The 19,036-nt window shown below is 42.8% G+C and overlaps 1 protein-coding gene across 2 annotated transcripts in view; it reads left to right on the forward strand.

Moving 5' to 3' along the window:
- LOC133563518 (cytosolic carboxypeptidase 4) overlaps positions 1 to 19,036 on the forward strand; it is a 199,740-nt gene that overhangs the window by 151,107 nt on the left and 29,597 nt on the right. The gene's annotated exons all lie outside the window — the stretch shown is intronic.

Raw genomic sequence — 19,036 nt, forward strand, 5'->3', positions numbered from 1 at the left:
CCACTCACCCCCCTCGCCAACCCTCCAGAGCGAATCCACATATCTATTCTCCTCCTAAGCCTGGGTCAAGAAAAGATAAGAAGGGTGTTATGGCTACTAGTCACATTCCAAGCTCAAGGTTATCACATGCACACTACTTAGCTGTTTTCAAATATGACTAGAGGTTAAAAATAACTCTTGAATATGGATATATGTAGATATTTATCTCCGTCAAAACACAGGGGTAACGTTATTTACCTAGGTAATTGGGAAATTTCCTGAAAAGGTGGCAGCCATCTTGGATGGGACTTACCAGTTTTATTGGATGTCCGGATAGAAAACAGCACAGGGACACATTTGACAGGTCCTCTGGTCATGCAAGCCAAGGTCAGAGCAAGTGCTGGGACTAGTCTGCAGAAGAATAAAGAAATCCTCTTACTATAATCGCTTTTCCACTATAGACATTAGTTTATTTGAAGAGGCTATAAAAGACCAGTAGAAGTCATACCGAAAGCAACACTTTAAAAATGGTCTGCAAGCAGGGGAGCCAGACCGAAAAGTTACTTTGGGCAAAGCTGTCCTGGAGAACAACATCACCAGGCATCGCAGCACAGCAGGAAATACCTGTTGCAATATTGTCGCATAGTCACAAATGAATAGGGATGATGTTTGATAAGAAATTATCGAGTTCGAGCCAATTATCAAATCCTCTTATCGACCGATTCCTTATCGATTCTCTTATCAAATCCAGATAGGTTGTTTTATATGGAAAAAACACACAGTATGTGGTTTGACTAAAGCTCACTTTTATTTTATAAGAAAAAAAAAAAGATAAAATAAATAAATAAATATACCCAGGATGCCACCTGAACGCCTCCCGAGGGAGGCTTTTAGGGCACATCCGGTAGGAGGCCACGGGGAAGACCCAGGAAACGTTGGGAAGACTATGTCTCTCGGCTGGCCTGGGAACGCCTCGGGACCCCCCGGGAAGAGCTAGACGAAGTGGCTGGGGAGAGGAAAGTCTGGGCTTCCCTGCTTAGGCTGCTGCCCCCGCGACCCGACGTCGGATAAGCTGAAGAAGATGAATGGATGGATATAAATAAATATTGACTGTTGTTACTCCCCCCCCAAAAAAATAAAATAAAATAAATAAATATTGACTGTGGTTACCTAAAGTATATTTAGTGGGATTTTGCAAATATATACAGTAACTCAAAAATAACCTGTCTGTGAGATCACTATAAGTGTAAAAATAATAATAGTGTTAAATATAATCAACCCCTTTGACACAAAACAGAAAATATTACAGCTCTTCAAAAAGTGTACTTCTGCTGCTAGTGGAACATGCTACACACACTATGACACTAAAAACGCCACAGTCATCAATCAACAATTATTCTTCCAAAAAATTAGCATGTCTGCTTTTTCAGCATCAAGTCTGACCCTCTCTTCACTAATTGGGTCGCCAGCCGTGGAAAAAACATGTTCACTAGGCGTGGAACTAGCTTGGACACACAGATAAGTTTGACGACATCCTCCTCCTGTCTGTATCTAAACCTTCTGGGGTCCATCAGTGTGGCCTTCTCCAGGAAGGACTGCAAGTCCTTGTCCTGGAGGGAAAATGAGGGACAGACAGCATAGAATTAGGGGGGAAATTAGCTGAATGTGAAGACTAGGGTATATGTTATCAAGTCTTTTGCATATCAGTATGTGGAATTAGATGATGGAATGAATTAAGAAATGAAGTTAAACATTGTACTGATATGATCCACTTTAAGAGGTTGTTGATATTGATAGTGCTTACAAAGTACAAAGAATTATGAGAATAATTTCAACCTTATTTAAAATTAAATATTCTTCATCTCAGTATATTAATAATGACTGAATTAATTAATTATATATTGCAAAACTGTTGTATATACTATTTCACAGATGTTATTTCATTATAAAAAGGTCAGTAAATGATGTATATATTTGTAAACGCTTTGAAGTGGGAAAGGGGTAGGATTAAACCTTGTATTATGTTGGGGAAAATGACATTGATTATGTTGCGGGTCGTTTTGACCCGCACTGTGTAAATGCACTCAAAATAGTCAAGAAAACAGGTTAAACCAATAACAATTTTATTTTAGGTTTTATAAACATCTAGAAAAGTGACATACAATACATTTTTTATTCCAATTGTATTATGTTAAGGGTCAATTTGACCCATTTCAGTTTTTGTGTTGATCAAAGTACTGGTTATCCTTTCTTTTTCTTGCTGAAATCTGGTGACTTTTCCTCATGTAGGGTCATGAACTGGTGTGTAAATCTGGACACTTTGTTGTGTAGTGGAATGTTTGTGCAGAGTTATTTATAAAAGATGATGTTGCGAGTCATTTTGACCCAGGCGCTTTAATGTGGGTAAATAGCTGTTCAGATCCAAAAATAAACATGTCTCCTTGATGTACTTTTTACTTTGATGTACAATTGTTTGTATTTTGATTGTCTCTGAGACCCAGAGCCAGGTGTGTGAAGAGAGGGAACTTTCTCACACTTGTCCTTGTCTCCCCAGATGTCATCCTTCTGGAGCTCATTTTTGGTGAGTTTGTCAAAGAGATGACATGAGAACAGTGACAAGGACAAGTTTGAGAAAGTTCCCTCTCTTCACACACCTGGCTCTTGGTCTCAGAGGCAATCAAAATACAAACAATTGTACATCAAAGTGAAAAGTACATCAAAGAGACTTGTTTATTTTGGCTATTTACCCACATTAAAGCGTCTGGGTCAAAATGACCTGCAACACTATCTTTGTATACAAACTCTGCAAGACATTCCACTACTCACCAAAGTGCCCAGATTTTACACACCAGTTCATGACCCTAGATGAGGAAAGGTCACCAAATTTCAGCAAGAAAAAGAAAGGATAACCAGTACTTTGATAAACACAAAAACTGAAATGGGTCAAATTGACCCTCAACATAATAGAAGGGTTAAATAAGCTTTACTTCTTCCTACTCCTTTTCGGGCATGATGTTAAGTGAAATGATATGAGACTGTGATGTGTTATGCAGTAAGTGTGTTAATGTACGAAATATACTAAAGAAAGAAAGAAAGCCTTAGTTTATTAGAAAGACCTGCAAACTCTGGAGTGGTGTAGGCTAGTGGTCCCCAACCTTTTTGTAGCTGCGGACCAGTCAACGCTTGAAAATGTGTCCCGGGGGTGGCTTTTTTTTTTTTTTTTTCAGAAAGAAATACAATCGTGTGCTTACGGACTGTATCCCTGCAGATTGTATTGATCTATATTGATATATAATCTATAAATTGTGTTTTTTATGTTGATTTAATAATCCATCCATCCATTTCCTACCGCTTATTCCCTTTTGGGGTCGCGGGGTGGCGCTGGTGCCTATCTCAGTTACAATCAGGCGGAAGGCGGGGTACACCCTGGACAAGTCGCCACCTCATCGCAGGGCCAACACAGATAGACAGACAACATTCACACTTGATTTAATAATAATAATTAAAAAAAAGTATATATATATATATATATATATATATATATATATATTTTTTTTTTTTTTTTTTTTTTTTTTTTTTTTTTTTTTTTTTGTTTCTTGTGAGGCCCGGTGGTTGGGGACCTCTGGTGTAGGCTACAAGATAACGTCAACGTTATCATACACATACAAAAAGGCTAACGTTAACCACTGACTATGCTTAAGTAACGTTAGTCTAGCTAATGTTAGTCTAGTTAGTTTAGTCTGCAATCCTGGTTGACATAAGAGATGACGTTATTTTAGCCAAAGGCTACAAAAGAGCCCATGCACCAGAGGTCCTACAGAGTTCCCCCTAGATTTGGTGTTGCCACTGAGCAAGGAAGTGGTGGAGATGCAACGCTTGGGTATGATCGAGCTATCGCATTTCCGAGTGTCCGAGTCTCTCTGGTCAGGAGACGGACTACGCACTGGCATCGTTGCAGGCTTACAGCAGGCGGAAGCATACTCTCACAAAAACAATCTAACCCCTCCGTTATTTGGACATTGCGGACAATACATTTGGACGGGTACACACAAATAAGCGATCACACAATAGACTCACAAAGTTGTCATCGTCGTCATTGCGTCACGTGGAGTCCAGCCAAAAGGATGACGCCATATAATCAATCAATCAATCAATGTTTACTTATATAGCCCTAAATCACTAGTGTCTCAAAGGGCTGCACAAACCACAACACAAACCACTGCGACATCCTCGGTAGGCCCACATAAGGGCAAGGAAAACTCTCACCCAGTGGGACGTCGGTGACAATGATGACTATGAGAACCTTGGAGAGGAGGAAAGCAACTGATGTTGAGCGGGTCTAACATGATACTGTGAAAGTTCAATCCATAATGGATCCAACACAGTCGCGAGAGTCCAGTCCAAAGCGGATCCAACACAGCAGCGAGAGTCCCGTTCACAGCGGAGCCAGCAGGAAACCATCCCAAGCGGAGGCGGATCAGCAGCGCAGAGATGTCCCCAGCCGATACACAGGCAAGCAGTACATGGCCACCGGATCGGACCGGACCCCCTCCACAAGGGAGAGTGGGACATAGGAGAAAAAGAAAAGAAACGGCAGATCAATAAGCGCGCCGTGTCATGCTTCTCGAGGGTCATGTGACCAAGTGGTCTCATTTTGGACTTATTTTGTTATGGCCATGTAAATATATTTATTTTATAAACATTATAAAATATTGTTTGGTTTGATCAAGCTTTTTCCCCTGTCAGTGGTATGCTTGAGGGAGGGGCTTTCACTATTTAAGGGAGGCAGTTCATTCAATCGGTGTGGGAGTAGGTAAGCTGCATCTGAAAGCTGTAGCTGTTGTTTTCTTTCCTTTACTTTGTAAATACTTTTTTATTTCTATTTACTTTTCCATTCATCCATCCATTTTCTACCGCTTATTTACTTTTCATTTTCACAAATTCATTCACCAAATATATTTGTGCACTGCTGTACTTTAGCAAACCTGCAACAATTGGGTTGACAAAAGTGTGCCTCCATCCATCCATCATCTTCCGCTTATCCGAGGTCGGGTCGCGGGGGCAGCAGCCTAAGCAGGGAAGCCCAGACTTCCCTCTCCCCAGCCACTTCGTCTAGCTCTTCCCGGGGGATCCCGAGGCGTTCCCAGGCCAGCCGGGAGACATAGTCTTCCCAACGTTTCCTGAGTCTTCCCCGTGGCCTCCTACTGGTTGGACGTGCCCTAAACACCTCCCTAGGGAGGCGTTCGGGTGGCATCCTGACCAGATGCCCGAACCACCTCATCTGGCTCCTCTCGATGTGGAGGAGCAGCGGCTTTACTTTGAGTTCCTCCCGGATGGCAGAGCTTCTCACCCTATCTCATTTCGGCCGCTTGTACCCGTGATCTTATCCTTTCGGTCATGACACAAAGCTCATGACCATAGACCAAAAGTGTGCCTGTTTTCTTTTTTTTAAGTATCTTGTCTGAACACCATTTAAAATGTAAACCATACCCATGCTTAATAGGGAAATAAGCTTTACTGATTTGGGTATGCGCCCTTAGCTTTACCATAGTAGTAAAGTCATATTTGATTAGGACAAATATACAAGTATCGTCTGTCAAATCCACCATTGTTTGACTCTTTCTTATGTGTGCTTAAACTACACTTATAGATACATTTAAAAACTATGTGTATGAATAGGTTACTGGTATTAATTTTAAAAAAGGATCAACCTTATATGAGCAGCAGACACTTAGCAAAAGAGAAAAAACTCTCGGGAAAAAAAAAAAACTTCCATGTTTCTTTGGAGGCTGTTTCAAAATAAATAAAGGGATATAGTAGAGAGACAGAAGGTAGTTAGAGAGAGAGAGAGGACTACCGTGGGAGTAAAGCAGGGGTGCCTATTACGTCGATCGCGAGCTACCAGTCGACCGCGGGGGGTGTGTCAGTCGATCTCCAGCCAGGCTTTTAAAAAAAATAGACCTAAAAATGAGTGATCATCAATCTTCACCAAGACGTCACTTAAATGACATTCACGGTACCGGAGGGTCTTGTGAGATGACGCTGGCTGCTGCAAGATCATTATTATGAAAATATGACCGAGAGGAAGGCGAGAAACACTTTTTATTTCAACAGACTCTCGTGCCGTACCTTCCGTCAAAACTCTAAAGGCCGACTGCACATTTCCTATCTTCACAATAAAAGCCCTGCTTCATGCTGCCAGCGCTAACTAAATACAGAGTCTCGGAAAACTGGCGTGCACAAGCGATCCCTCAGAAAGCTGGCGTGCACATCACTTGTGCACGCCAGCTTTCTGAGACTCTTATTTTGTTAGCGCAGGCAGCATGAAGCAGGGCTTTTATTGTGAAGATAGGAAATGTGCAGTCGGCCTTTAGAGTTTTGACGGAAGGGACGGCGCGAAAGTCTGTTGAAATAAAAAGTGTTTCTCGCCTTCCTCTGTCATTTTTTCATAATAATGAACTGGCAGCAGCCAGCGTCATCTCACAAGACCCTCGGGTGCCGTGAATGTCAATCAAGCAAGCTACGGAATTTGCCGCCGATGTTTTTCTTGTAAAGTGTATGGAAGCTGGATGAATTAGATGCCAAAAACCAACCACTTTCATGTGGTATTGTACAGAAAGGACAACTTTTTTTCTCCTCCATTTGAAAATGTGGGCGTTATCATCATTACTGTCTGATTCCAATCAATGCAAGTCATCAGAATCAGGTAATACACCAACTTATATTCTTGTCTTTGTGAAAGAAAGACATCTACATGTGTTACATATGCTTGTATTATCTTTAAACACATTTAACTTGTTTACAAAAATGTCTCTTTCATAAATAAATAAATATAAATGATATATATAAATGAGGTAGATCCCCTCGAGTTGGTCAATTGAAAAGTAGCTCGCCTGCAGAAAAAGTGTGGGCACCCCTGGAGTAAAGAGATGACAATGGACACAAGTTGTAGTTTACCAACATCAGTACTCACCACAAGCAATAACAAGTAGATAAATGTAAAGTTGCACAGGTGCTCTTGTTAGCCATACCTCTGGAAGTAGAATCACCAACCACAGGGGAGAAAGACTTACTGCGTTAGTAACATCCTACATGCATTTCCATGATCCAACAGCACACAAAACAAAATTGCTTAAATCATAAATACTTTATACATGATTGTTCTTTTAACTATATCGTAAATTGATTTTGTATAATTACAATCATTTTAAACATTTTCTTTGTAAAAATTGCATTATTTGCACATTTCCGAATTAAATACAGTCTTGCGTCTTAGTGCCCCGCAAGGCCGAGTGTGCTGAGATGCAGCACTTGTGCACGGATCAGCACGACAGCTCCTCTGGTTCCGAGCCACTTTTCCTCTGTGAGATGACCGAGGAGCCCATGCAACTGGAAGGAAGCTGCATATCCAGCGTTGACCGGGACCGCCAAAGGCAGCTGCGGCTACTGTGGGGCCGCAGACCACTCCCGCTATTTGTCACGGCCGACTCAAGCACCACGTCCACGCTTGCGCTGTCGCTCACCAGGCGGTTAACCCACCAGAGGGCGCTCTTCCTCTACACCAGAGACTAACAGAATGCAACTTGAAGGTACGAGCTCATGGGTTAATGAGCATATGACATCTGCTCACTTATTGACTTCGGCGTGGATGACTGCTTTCTTGATTCTAATTTTGTTAAACATCATGCTATCCCAGTAACCAAACTAATTTTTCTCACCAAACGCTTCCTCTTAATCTCTGCTTGTCTGTTGATCACAGTGAGAGGTTATTTATTTTTTTGTCATGCTGTCGCATTGGGCTCCCATGGTTCTCTGTTTAGCATGGCTTGCTAAACGCAACCCACACACTGATTGGAATCATGCCACCATTCTTTACTGGTGTTTCACTTGCCATACACACTGCTTACGATCTGCTTCTTGTCAACAACACATGAAATACCTTCCATCTCTCGAGACCATAGACCAGGGGTGCCCACACTTTTTCTGCAGGCGAGCTACTTTTCAATTGACCAACTCGAGGGGATCTACCTCATTTATATATATCATTTATATTTATTTATTTATGAAAAAGACATTTTTGTAAACAAGTTAAATGTGTTTAAATAATACAAGCATGTGTAACACATATAGATGTCTTTCTTTCACGAAGACAAGAATATAAGTTGGTGTATTACCTGATTCTGATAACTTGCATTGATTGGAATCAGACAGTAATGATGATAACGCCCACATTTTCAAATGGAGGAGAAAAAAAGTTGTCCTTTCCGTACAATACCACATGAAAGTGGTTGGTTTTTGGCATCTAATTCATCCAGCTTCCATACACTTTACAAGAAAACATTGGCGGCAAATTCCGTAGCTTGCTTGATTGACATTCACGGCACCCGAGGGTCTTGTGAGATGACGCTGGCTGCTGCAAGATCATTATTATGAAAATATGACCGAGAGGAAGGCGAGAAACACTTTTGATTTCAACAGACTTTCACGCCGTCCCTTCCGTCAAAACTCTAAAGGCCGACTGCACATTTCCTATCTTCACAATAAAAGCCCCGCTTCATGCTGCCTGCGCTAACAAAATAAGAGTCTCGGAAAGCTGGCGTGCACAAGTGATGTGCACGCCAGCTTTCTGAGGGATCGCTTGTGCACGCCAGTTTTCCGAGACTCTGTATTTAGTTAGCGCAGGCAGCATGAAGCAGGGCTTTTATTGTGAAGATAGGAAATGTGCAGTCGGCCTTTAGAGTTTTGACGGAAGGTACGGCGCGAGAGTCTGTTGAAATAAAAAGTGTTTCTCGCCTTCCTCTCGATCATATTTTCATAATAATGATCTTGCAGCAGCCAGCGTCATCTCACAAGACCCTCCGATACCGTGAATGTCATTTAAGTGACGTCTTGGTGAAGATTGATGATCACTAATTTTTAGGTCTATTTTTTTTCAAAGCCTGGCTGGAAATCGACTGACACACCCCCCGCGGTCGACTGGTAGCTCGCGATCGACGTAATGGGCACCCCTGCCATAGACCTTTCCGCCGTTCCATCAGTCTATGACAACCTTGAAATGTTTTTGATTAAGGACTTTACGCTATCTCTCCCACCCCACCGTCCCTACAATTATAGCATCTATCTCTTAGCGGGCTCTTCACTACCTTTCTACGCACATGTACGTGTCCAACACCGAACTTAGAGCATTAGAGGAATATATTTCTACCTTATTCGTAGCTGGATCATTCGTCCCTCGACAGCTCCCGTAGCAGCGGGGTTCGTCTCGGTGAAGAAAAAGGACAAGTCTCTACGCGCCTGCATAGACTATATTGCACTTAACCAAATAACCCTAAAGAGCGTTTAACCCTGTCTTTTGTTGACCACAGGAATGCTTGTCATCTTGTCTGTATCCGTGATGGGTATGAGTGGAAGACCGTCTTTAACACGCCATTTAGGCATTTTGAGTATTTGGTGATGCCTTTCAGACTGATAAACGCAGTTTTTCAGCGTATCATAAACAACTTGTTTCGCGATATGGCGGGTCAGTCCCATTCGGTTTAACTTGATGACATTTAAAATGTTTTCCTTGTCCTTAGAGGAACACGTCCAGCATGTCCGACTTGTTCTTCAACGTTTATTAGAAGAGTGGTTCTCAACCTTTTTTTAGTGATGTACCCCCTGTGAACATGATTTTAATTCAAGTACCCCCTAATCAGAGCAAGTACAAACCCCGTTTCCATACGAGTTGGGAAATTGTGTTAGATGTAAATATAAACGGAATACAATGATTTGCAAATCCGTTTCAACCCATATTCAGTTGAATGCACTACAAGACAGGATATTTGATGTTCAAACTCATAAACATTTTTTTTTTTTTTGCAAATAATAATTAATTTAGAATTTCATGGCTGCAACACGTGCCAAAGTAGTTGGGAAAGGGCATGTTCACCACTGTGTTACATCACCTCTTATTTCAACGACACTCAATAAACGTTTGGGAACTGAGGAAACTAATTGTTGAAGCTTTGAAAGTGGAATTCTTTCCCGTTCTTGTTTTATGTAGAGCTTCAGTCAATCAACATTCCGTGGTCTCCGCTGTCATATTTTACGATTCATAATGCGCCACACATTTTCGATGGGAGACAGGTCTGGACTGCAGGCGGGCCAGGAAAGTACACGCACTCTTTTTTTTTTTTACAAAGCCACGCTGTTGTAACACTTGTCTTGCTGAAATAAGCAGGGGCGTCCATGATAACGTTGCCTGGATGACAACATACGTTGCTCCAAAACCTGTATGTACCTTTCAGCATTAATGGTGCCTTTACAGATGTTTAAGTTACCCATGCCTTGGGCACTAATGCACCCCCATACCATCACAGATGCTGGCTTTTCAATGGTTATTTTCCTCTTTGTTCCGGAGAACACCACGTCCTCTGTTTCCAAATATAATTTGAAATGTGGACTCGTCAGACCACAAAACACCTTTCCTCTTTGCATCAGTCCATCTTAGATGATCTCGGGCCCAGCCAAGCTGGCGGCATTTCAGGATATTGTTGATAAATGGGTTTGGCTTTGCATAGTCGAGTTTTAACTTGCACTTACAGATGTAGCGACAAACTGTAGTTACTGACAGTGGTTTTATGAAGTGTTCCTGAGCCCATGTGGTGATATCCTTTACACACTGATGTCGGTTTTTGATGCAGTACCGCCTGAGGGGTCACAAGTCCGTAATTTCATCACTTATGTGCAGTGATTTCTCCAGATTCTCTGAACTTTTTGATGATTTTATGGACCGTAGATGGTAAAATCCCCAAATTCCTTGCAATAGCTCGTTGAGAAATGTTGTTTTTAAACTGTTTAACAATTTGCTCAGAGTCGTGACTCTCACCCCATCCTTGTTTGTGAATTACTTAGCGTTTCATGGAAGCTGCTTTTATACCCAATCATGGCACCCACCTGTTCCCAGTTAGCCTGCACACCTGTGAGATGTTCTATAAAAGTGTTTGATGAGCATTCCTCAACTTTATCAGTATTTATTGCCACTTTTCCCAACTTCTTTGTCACGTGTTGCTGGCATCAAGTTCTAAAGTTAATGATTATTTGCATTTTAAAAAAAATGTTTATCATTTTGAACATCAAATATGTTGTCTTTGTAGCATATTCAACTGAATATGGGTTGAAAAGGATTTGCAAATCATTGTATTCCATTTATATTTACATCTAACACAATTTCCCAAATCATATGGAAATGGGGTTTGTAAAATACAGCACAATGTCCTCAGTTTCTGATTTATTAAATTGTAAAACTGTGCAAAATATTGCTCATTTGTAGTGGTCTTTCTTAAACTATTTGGAAAAAAAGATATACAAATAACTAAAAACTTGTTGAAAAATAAACAAGTGATTCAAATATAAATACATATTTCTCCACATAGAAGTAATCATCAACTCTTAGGGATTGTAATAGAGATCCATCTGGATTCATGAACTTAATTCTAAACATTTATTCAAAAAAAAAAAATTTTTAACATCAATATTTATGGAATATTGCATTGTTGCATTTTTTTCACAGTTTATGAACTTACATTAATTTTTTGTTGAAGTATTATTCAATAAATATATTTATCAAGGATTTTTGAATTCTTGCTATTTTTAGAATATTTAAAGAAAATCTCACGTACCCCTAAGCATACCTTCAAGTACCCCCAGGGTTACACATACCCCCATTTGAGAACCACTGTATTAGAGAACAAATTATTCGTTAAGGCAGAGAAGCGTGTGTTTCACTCTACATTTTCAATCCTGATCAATCATCAATTTCCTTTGTGGATCATTAAAGTTTGTCTAAGTCTACATCTACTCCCTTTATGGGCTTCATTGTGGAGAAGGGGTCATCTTACTCCCAATCCAGCCAAGGTCCAAGCTGTAGTCGTCTGGCTCACTCCTGAAGGAGCTTATCTGAAGGAATCAATAAAGTACTATCTATCTATCTATCTATCTATCTATCTATCTATCTATCTATCTATCTATCTATCTATCTATCTATCTATCTATCTATCTATCCATCTATCCATCTATCTATCTATCTATCTATCTATCCCAGGGGTGCCCACACTTTTTCTGCAGGCGAGCTACTTTTCAATTGACCAACTTGAGGGGATCTACCTCATTTATATATATCATTTATATTTATTTATTTATAAAAGAGAAATTTTTGTAAACAACTTAAATGTGTTTAATGATAATACAAGCATGTGTAACACATATAGATGTCTTTCTTTCACGAAGACAAGAATATAAGTTGGTGTATTACCTGATTCTGATGACTTGCATTGATTGGAATCAGACAGTAATGATGATAACGCCCACATTTTCAAATGGAGGAGAAAAAAAGTTGTCCTTTCTGTACAATACCACATGAAAGTGGTTGGTTTTTGGCATCTAATTCATCCAGCTTCCATACACTTTACAAGAAAACATTGGCGGCAAATTCCGTAGCTTGCTTGATTGACATTCACGGCACCCGAGGGTCTTGTGAGATGACGCTGGCTGCTGCCAGTTCATTATTATGAAAAAAATGACAGAGAGGAAGGCGAGAAACACTTTTTATTTCAACAGACTTTCGCGCCGTCCCTTCCGTCAAAACTCTAAAGGCCGACTGCACATTTCCTATCTTCACAATAAAAGCCCTGCTTCATGCTGCCTGCGCTAACAAAATAAGAGTCTCGGAAAGCTGGCGTGCACAAGTGATGTGCACGCCAGCTTTCTGAGGGATCGCTTGTGCACGCCAGTTTTCCGAGACTCTGTATTTAGTTAGCGCAGGCAGCATGAAGCAGGGCTTTTATTGTGAAGATAGGAAATGTGCAGTCGGCCTTTAGAGTTTTGATGGAAGGTACGGCGCGAGAGTCTGTTGAAATAAAAAGTGTTTCTCGCCTTCCTCTCGGCCATATTTTCATAATAATAATCTTGCAGCAGCCAGCGTCATCTCACAAGACCCTCTGGTACCGTGAATGTCATTTAAGTGACGTCTTGGTGAAGATTGATGATCACTAATTTTTAGGTCTATTTTTTTTAAAAGCCTGGCTGGAGATCGACTGACACACCCCCCGCGGTCGACTGGTAACTCGCGATCGACGTAATGGGCACCCCTGTTCTATCCTATATTTAGGAAGCAACTTCAGAGGTTTTTAGGTTTCTCTAACTTTTATTGTCATTTTTTATGTAATTTTAGAAGAGTCGCGGAACTGCATACAAAGCTTACTTCCACCAAGGTTCCGTTTGCCTGGACTACCGGAGCTAGCCAGGCCTTTGCTAAACCTAAGGGGTTACTTACCACCGCCCCCGTGCTTGTCTTCTCTGACCTCTCGCTTCATTTTTTTTGTCGTGGTGAATGCCTCTGATGCGGATGTATGGGCTGTCCTGTCCCAGCGCTCGTCCATTGACCAGAGACTGCACTCCTGCACCTTCTTCTCTCATTGCTTGACCACAGCTGGAAGAAATGATGACATTGTGGCCATTCCTAAGTTATCTTCAGCTCTAGAGACTGCTAAGCTGATGGTATTCCACGTGTTCAGGCTTCACAAAATCCCTATGGGTGTGGGCTCGGACAGGGGACCCATATTTTCTGCAGTTTGGCGCCTTCTCTAAGACTCTTAGCGCTTCCCCCAGCCTGTCCTCTGGTTATCATCCCTAAAGTAATGGACAAACTGAGCGCACCAACCAGGACTTGGAGCCAGCTATGACAGCCGACCAACCGTGAACAAATATACCCACAATTCCCTGATCAGTTTCGCCACAGGATAGTCACCCTTCCATGCTGCAAATGTCTTCCAACTCTCTTATGTTTCCCTCACTGGTATCCGATGCTAGCGTTCCATCGGTGTCAGCCCAGGTGCGCAGAGCACGCATGGTATGGCGCAACACCAGAGCAGCTCTGGCAAGAACGTCAGAGAGAAAACAATGGATAGCTAACCGTAATTGCTCGCTTGCACTTTGCTACCACGTTGGACAAAGGGTTTGGCTATCTACTCTTGACCTTCCACTTGCCATGGACTCTAAAAACTGTGTTCCAGGTTTGTGGGCTTCTTCCCCATCATCAGGATAATTAAGCACGCCGCGGTCAAGCTCCGCTGCCAAAGTCTCTCAATTGTAATACCGGCCCCCTCCAGCTCCCTTTTTCCTCTTGAGGTGCCTCCTCCTGTTCCTTAGCTGGTCAACAGTCACAGGAGCGACGTGAGAAGGAGGGGCAGAGGTTTTCAGTACGTGGTTGACTGGGAAGGATATGGTCCTGAGGAACGTTCATGGTTTGCTTGGTCCCTCATTCTCGACCCTCACCACCTTTGCAATTTCAATCACCATTACCCAGACAAGCCACCATAATAATATGGATAATATGTTTTATTTGTGTAAAAGCCAAAGATGTTGCAACCAAGTACTAGTGGTGTGTTCTTTATGGAATCATATTCATAATTCCATATATTGACTCAGAATTTTTTCCACTCTGCTTGATCTGAAAATGCAAATGCAATTTATATTCTTGATTTATTGTTGTGTTTCTCAAAGGCAGACAGCTGCCTTTTAAAATGACTATCATTTTGTGTCATGTCTGAGTTTTTCCTACAAAATTAAACTACTGAATGAACGTCCTCAGAAGTCATAACAGCAAGACTGCACATTGATAGTTGCTTCTTTCAGACTACGTTTGTGTATTTGCACACGTTGCCTGCATTTACTGTACGTGTACACGAGACAGCCGTGAGTGGTTTTCTCGGCAAACGAGCAATTTTTGTTCAATATAATTAGTAATTGTAACCCGGAAAAGGGTGGAATGCCATCTCCGGGTTGGGGAGGAGACCCTGCCCCAAGTGGAGGAGTTCAAGTACGTAGGAGTCTTGTTCACGAGTGGGGGAAGAGTGCATCGTGAGATCGACAGGCGGATCGGTGCGGCGTCTTCAGTAATGCAGACGTTGTACCGATCCGTTGTGGTGAAGAAGGAGCTGAGCCGGAAGGCAAAGCTCTCAATTTACCGGTCGATCTACGTTCCCATCCTCACCTATGGTCATGAGCTTTGGGTCATGACCAAAAGGATAAGATCACGGGTACAAGCGGCCGAAATGAGTTTCCTCCTCCGTGTGGCGGGGCTCTCCCTTAGAGATAGGGTGAGAAGCTCTGCCATCCGGGAGGAGCTCAAAGTAAAGCCGCTGCTCCTCCACATCGAGAGGAGCCAGATGAGGCGGTTCGGGCATCTGGTCAGGATGCCACCCGAACGCCTCCCTATGGAGGTGTTTAGGGCACGTCCAACCGGTAGGAGGCCACGGGGAAGACCCAGGACACATTGGGAAGACTATGTCTCCCGGCTGGCCTGGGAACGCCTCGGGATCCCCCGGGAAGAGCTAGACGAAGTGGCTGGGGAGAGGGAAGTCTGGGTTTCCCTGCTTAGGCTGTTGCCCCCGCGACCCGACCTCGGATAAGCGGAAGAAGATGGATGGATGGATGGATAAATATGTATTCGGCTGAACCACTATTACTAACATAACATGTTGTTCTTAATTTATTATTTGGTTTAATAACTTTGAGCAACTTGCAAAAGCCCTTTTGATTGTGGATATATCGTACCGTGTATCTCGATGTAAGAGCCTATATATCTAAAAAAAAATATTGCTTGTGTGCAGTTGTAATGTATGGGATGCCCAATGTCAAAGTTCAGTCACACTTTTAAAGCAGATATATTTCTCATATTTAACTAACCTTTCTCAGATTTACCTAATTTTCATCATATTTAAGTTTAAAATAAACATTGATTCTAAATATTATATTTAATGCTGATTATATATCTATAAAGTAAATCTAAACCTGAGTGTTGGATCTAAATAAGAGCGCAAAATAATAAAAGTGAGCGCTAAATGTTTAATATAAGCCTAAATGTTAACTCTAAACCTAAATCCGAGCGCTAAATGTTGAATCTGAACCTCCTAAATGTTAACTCTAAATCTAAATCTTGAATCTAAATCTGAGAGCTAATTGTTGAATCCAAACCTATATTTTAAATCCAAATCTAAATGTGAGTGCTAAATAATAAAAGTGAGCGCTAAGTGGTAAATCTAAACGTAGATGTTAACTCTAAACCTAAATCTGAGCGCTAAATGTTGAATCCAAACCTAAATGTTAAATTTAAACCTAAATGTTACATTTAAATGTAAATGATAAGGCTAAATGTTAAATCTAAATCTTAAATCTAAATGTGTGCTGTAAATCTCTCGCCAAGTGTAAGGATTCATAGGATGTCAATACTCCACCAACCCGACCTTTCTCAGCCGTGGCCACATCTCAGCCTTTCAGTGCAGACACCCCTACACCGTTCTTACTGTGGAAGAAGGAAACATGACAGATGCCATCCATCCATCTTCTTCCGCTTATCCGAGGTCAGGTCGCGGGGGCAGCACCCTAAGCAGGGAAGCCCAGACTTCCCTCTCCCCAGCCATTTCGTCCAGCTCATGCTTAATGATAAATAATGCCAATCCATCCATCCATCTTTTTCCTTTTATCCGAGGTCGGGTGGCGGGGGCAGCAGCCTAAGCAGGGAAGCCCAGACTTCCCTCTCCCCAGCCAATTCGTCTTGCTCTTCCCGGGGGATCCCGAGGCGTTTCCAGGCCAAACGGGAGACATAGTCTTCCTAACGTGTCCAGGATCCCTCATCGCTGGATTCCACCAATGGGTTCTAGGATTACCTCCCCGACAGGCACCAACTACCTTGCGGCCACAGCTCCAATCAGCCACCTCGACAATAGAGGTGTGGAACATGGTCCACTTGGACTCAATGTCCAGCACCTCCCTCGTGAAATGTTCAAAGTTCTTCCGGAAGTGGGAATTGAAACTCTCTCTGACAGGAGACTCTGCCAGACGTTCCCGGCAAACCCTCTCATTGCGTTTGGGCCTGCCAGGTCCGTCCGGCATCCTCCCCCACCATTGCAGCCAATTCACCACCAGGTGGTGATCGGCAGAAATCTCCACCCCTCTCTTCACCTGAGTGTCCAAAACATGAGGCCGCAAATCCGATCATGGAACTGCGGCCTAAGGTGTCCTGGTGCCAAGTGCACATATGGACACCCTTATGTTTGAACATGGTGTTTGTTATGGACAAACTGTGACGAGCACAAAAGTCCAAAAACAAAACACCACTCGGGTTCAAATCCGGGCGGCCATTCTTCCCAATCACGCCTCTCCAGGTTTCACTGTCGTTGCCAACATGAGCGTTGAAGTCCCCCAGCAGAACAAGGGAATCACCCGGGGTAGCACTTTCCAGTACTCCCTCAAGTGTACCCAAAAAGGGTGGGTACTCTGAACTGCTGTTTGGTGCGTAAGCACAAACAACAGTCAGGACCCCGCGCCCCCACCCGAAGGCGGAGGGAAGCTACCCTTTCGTCCACAGGGTTGAACTCCAACATGCAGGCTTTGAGCCGGGGGAAAAAGAGAATTGCCACCCCAGCAACACCAGAGTAGAAGAGAGTCCAGTCCCTCTCGAGAGAAGTGGTTCCAGAGCCCTTGCTGTGCGTCGAAGTGAGTCCGACTACATCCAGCCGGAATTAAATGTGATGAAAATGAGCCAAATCTGAGAAAAGTGTGTTAAATCTGAGAAATATATTTACTAGAAAAGTGTGACCTGACTTTTACATTTGACACCCCCATAATGTGTATCAATGGGCTTCAAGGTGGCAGAGGGGTTAGTGCGTCTGCCTCACAATACGAAGTTCCTGCAGTCCTGGGTTCAAATCCAGGCTCGGGATCTTTCTGTGTGGAGTTTGCATGTTCTCCCCGTGAATGCGTGGGTTCCCTCCGGGTACTCCGGCTTCCTCCCACTTCCAAAGACATGCACCTGGGGATAGGCCCCTCCCACCTCCAAAGACATGCACCTGGGGATAGGCTCCTCCCACCTCCAAAGACATGCACCTGGGGATAGGCCCCTCCCACCTCCAAAGACATGCACCTGGGGATAGGCCCCTCCCACCTCCAAAGACATGCACCTGGGGATAGGCCCCTCCCACCTCCAAAGACATGCACCTGGGGATAGGCCCCTCCCACCTCCAAAGACATGCACCTGGGGATAGGCCCCTCCCACCTCCAAAGACATGCACCTGGGGATGGGCCCCTCCCACTTCCAAAGACATGCACATGGGGATAGGCCCCTCCCACCTCCAAAGGCATGCACCTGGGGATAGGTTGATTGGCAACACTAAATGGGCCCTAGTGTGTGAATGTGAGTGTGAATGTTGTTTGTCTATCTGTGTTGGCCCTGCGATGAGGTGGCGACTTGTCCAGGGTGTACCCCGCCTTCCGCCCGATTGTAGCTGAGATAGGCGCCAGCGCCCCCCGCGACCCCGAAAGGGAATAAGCGGTAGAAAATGGATGGATGGATGGATGTTTTTTTAACAACATTTTTATTTGAATGTTCAGAGTGAAAACTTAATTTGTTTTGTCTGCCTGACAGCAAAAGATAAGAGCCTTTTATAACGTGTGATTACGGGCTATATAAATGCATTTTGATTGATTAATCTCAATAAAGACTGAACAGTACAGATCCATGCATGGTTCCATGTGGGATGCAATAATGAATTTTACCACAACAAATAATTTATTAGCAGTAGACACAAACTTTAAAATTCAAATCCGTTCAAGACAGTTCCTTTGTTGCCCGTGTTATGTTCTAATTTCTGACAATTCAGTTAAAAACTGAGACTGCCCAAAGGGGTAGGTAGGCGACTAGCAGCTACTGTACACAACAGCTACGCACACAAGTAGCACGCAGGCTAGACATACGTAACAAGTGTCCTTTATTGAACAATATATCTAAAACAGTATACAGTATTTATCAATATTACGTATCAAAGAATTATAGTTGCATATTACTTAAACATACAGAGTATCCATGGCAGAAGCGTATAAAAAAGTATCCAGTAACACAGGGGTGCCCATTACGTCGATCGCGAGCTAGCAGTCGACCGCGGGGGGTGTCAGTCGATCTCCAGCCAGGCTTTTAAAAAAAATAGACCTAAAAATTAGTGATCATCAATCTTCACCAAGA

This window comes from Nerophis ophidion, linkage group LG12, assembly GCF_033978795.1.
Source record: "Nerophis ophidion isolate RoL-2023_Sa linkage group LG12, RoL_Noph_v1.0, whole genome shotgun sequence".
NCBI classification, from domain to species: Eukaryota; Metazoa; Chordata; class Actinopteri; order Syngnathiformes; family Syngnathidae; genus Nerophis; species Nerophis ophidion.